Raw genomic sequence first — 3639 nt, 5'->3', positions numbered from 1 at the left:
TGTATGAATCCTTTGCTTAATAATTCATCTAATTGCTTTTTCAATTCTAGCATTTCGGTAGGTGCTAATCTATATGGTGCTTTAGCTATGGGTGCAGTACCTGGAATTAAATGAATTCTAAACTCTACTTCTCTATCAGGTGGTAATCCAGGTAATTCTTCTGGAAAAACGTCTGGGTATTCTGACACTACCGGAATGTTCTGAAGTTCTTTATCCTTAGTTTTAATGTTTACTGAAATCATGTACACCATTTCCTGCTTTCTCGAATAACTGGCCAATTTCATTACAGAAATGAACTTCAGTGGCTTTCGGGGTTTATCTCCAGTAATTAAAATTACCTCTCCTGAAGGGGTTTGAATTTCTACGGCATTTTTATCACATAGGATTCGTGCATGGTTGGCTATTAACCAATCCATTCCTAACACTACATCAAATCCGGCTAAATTCATTGGTAACAGATTTACAGAAAACTTATGGCCTAATAATTCTATTTTTCCTTCTTGCCAGACTTTATCTATTTTTACAGAATTTCCTTCTGCGGTTTCGACTGCGAAGATTTGCCTAAGAGTGGTTAAAGGTAGCTTAAGATCTTGACAAAATGAAGTATTGATAAAACTTTGGTTCGCACCAGAGTCAAATAATACTTTTGCAAACACATCATGTACTAGGAACGTACCAGCTATTACATCTGGAATGAGTTCAGCCTCTTGAGTGGTCAGCTGGAATGCCCGCGCATTTCTCTTTGTTGTTCCTTCAGCTGGTTTGGCTTGGTTGGCTATAGGTTTAGCTAATTTAGGACATTCGAATTGGAAATGTCCCCTTTCTCTGCAATTATAGCAAATTCTGGTTTTCTTCCTGCAGTCTTCTTCCCGATGTCCTTTGGTCTTGCAAAAATTGCAAACCATGTTGCATTGTCCATAATGCTTCTTTTTGCAAGTTTTGCAGAAGGGAGGTGATGAGGATTGCCCCGTTCCTCTTTTCTTGGTATTACCCACACGAAATCCTTGGGTAATCTTTTGGGCCAATTCCTTCTTACGATCTTCTTCTCTTGTGCGTACCAATTCATCTGTCAGGGTATTAGCTAATTCTACAGCATCGTCAATAGTACGAGGTCTCGCAGCTTTAACGATGTTTCGGATTTCACTAATTAACCCCCAGATGTAACGAGAAATAAGTACCGGTTCTGGCGAAGCCAGTGTTGGCACCACCCTTGCGTATTCAAAGAATGTCGAAGTATAGCCCCGGCAATCTACCCCTGTCATACGGTGACTTAGGAATTTGTTTGCCATTTGGTCTTTTTCATATTCGGGACAGAATTTTCTTTCTACAAGACTCTTAAATTCTTCCCAACTCATGACATAGGCTATCCTTCTTCCTTTTGCCTGGAGGACCGTATTCCACCATTCTAGCGCTCCTTCTTTGAACAGATTTGATGCATACATCACCTGATCCTCTTCGGCACATTTGCTTATTGCAATCACTGCTTCGGTTTTCTCTAACCAACGCAGTGTTGCAGTTGCCCCTTCGTTACCTGCAAATTCAGTGGGTTTGCAAGCAAGAAACTCTTTGTAAGTGCAACCAGGTGTTGCAGCTTTTATTCTTTTTAGAAGTGGGACTTGTTGCGGATCATGGTCGTTATGATTGCCGCCTCCATTTGTGCTGTTACTGCCGTTATCTTCCAGAGTATGTTTACTAGGATTTAATTGTTGTGGTTCGGCAGGTTTATGAACAGCAGCCACAATTGCTGGAATAGCATGGGCTATCCCTTGGGCGATAAAGTGCTCGATATCTTGTCGAGTTATATATTGATCTTCCTGTTCTTGCTCAGATTGATTTACTTCATTAATTGGTTCATTGTTAGCGTTTTCCATCTGCTAATTAGTAGGAATTATTAGTGTCTAACTTATTAATAACAAAATTAGCACAGATAAACACATAATTTATTACAACATACAAGCATAACCAAAATTGTCGATTTCTTGACTTTCATTTTTGTTATTGTATATTGTATATGCATATATACACACCGTATCTTACAGAGTTTTATTGCCCATTTTACAAAGTTTTAAGTTACTTATTTACACTATTATACAATACGGCTTCCTGTGGTTTAACTGACAGTTCTAGTAACGATGTTCCCTCTCATCGTACTTCCAAGTTAGATGCTCTCCCATTTCTCTAATCCTATTACCCGTACTTATCAGTTCTTCACCGAACTGACGGAGTTCAGCCAGGTTTTCATTACTCATGGGAGGATTCGGGATTGGTTCTGGATCGAATTGTGAAGGAAACTATAAGGACTATTGACTATATTTTGGAATTGCCAGTCGTTTGTCCACCATTCCTCCAGTTCTCCTAGTGGTCGGGTGTGGATTAAAGGTTCAGGAATAGCTGGTGCTACGTTTAAGGGAAATTGGACTGTAGCCGGGTAAGGGTACAAATTAGTGTGGATTGGGCTTATGACCTCACAGTTTTCTAAGAGACGGTCTATTTCGTCTTGAAACGTAATTTCTTCTGGTTGTTTAGAACTTTCGCCAATCTCTATTCCCTTTTGCTTAAGATCTATTCCTATTTCCTTTTCTGGGGGTTTCGAACTTTCTCCAGTTTCTATTTCCTTTCCCTTGCTCACGCTCACAGGATTTTCTATTTTAGGGAGTCTCCTAGTAGCTGGTTTCCTACGGTGTACTTTCCTCCACCCTACGTATCTTCTCTTCTTTTTAGGTTTGGCTTTTTCCAGCGGTGGAGCTTGGAATTCCACAGGTTCTTCTATGTCAGCGATGTAACCAGTAAAGTCGTAAGAGACTTCGATAGGCACTGGATATAAGTTGAGATTCTGAAATGCTTCTGATATCTCACTCATGCTGCATAGTATATATGCAAAATACAAGAATGCAATGTTAAAACTTTGGAACAAAGTTTAACAAACAAACACTAAAGTTTTATTGCATACTAATTTATACAGAAGACAACAGAAATAAACACACTGGGGTTTTATTTATTTACTGGATAGTGACTTTTCTTACTAGACTCGATTTATTGGAAATTTAGAGGTTGGTATTTTCTGCTACAGTAGCTAGCATATAGAGATTTCCCATTTCCCGTCTATTTTATCTTCCCAAGGTGCACTATTACCCAATTCTTGGACTTCTGGGTTAAACCTAATTCTCTTGGTTCGGGGTTTCTTTTTCTCCTGACTCTTTTTAAGTATCGAATCCCTTTTCTCTGGGGAAAGAGGATTCTCATAGTTTGCCTTGCGGACAAAGATTCCCTCTTCTAGGTTTACTGGGTTTTTAGAAGAAGATGCAACATCTAGTTTGTGGTAGATAGCAGACAGCTTTTGTTTACCCATACTGTAACTAACAAATAATCAGTTAATAAAACATATAATCACAGAATAACAACTAGTAGAATTAAGTATTTTGTAAAATACTTAATCTAGTATTAGGCTTAATCAGCGGCTCGATCAGTGGCTCAATAGTTATTAATTATTGGCTCTGATACCACCTTCTCTGTCACGGCTCCCGACCCACCCTGGACGGAGTCGGGGGCTGCGAGCAGTTCCAGTGGTACCCGTGGTATTTTTACGCGACAGCGGAAGTCTTTTATTACAGGATCCTTTCACCGTAAAAAAAATCTCGT

Source organism: Helianthus annuus, chromosome 14 (genome assembly GCF_002127325.2).
Source record: "Helianthus annuus cultivar XRQ/B chromosome 14, HanXRQr2.0-SUNRISE, whole genome shotgun sequence".
Taxonomy (NCBI): Eukaryota; Viridiplantae; Streptophyta; class Magnoliopsida; order Asterales; family Asteraceae; genus Helianthus; species Helianthus annuus.
The sequence above is the reverse complement of the archived record's forward strand: the minus strand, read 5'-3'. Positions refer to the sequence as shown.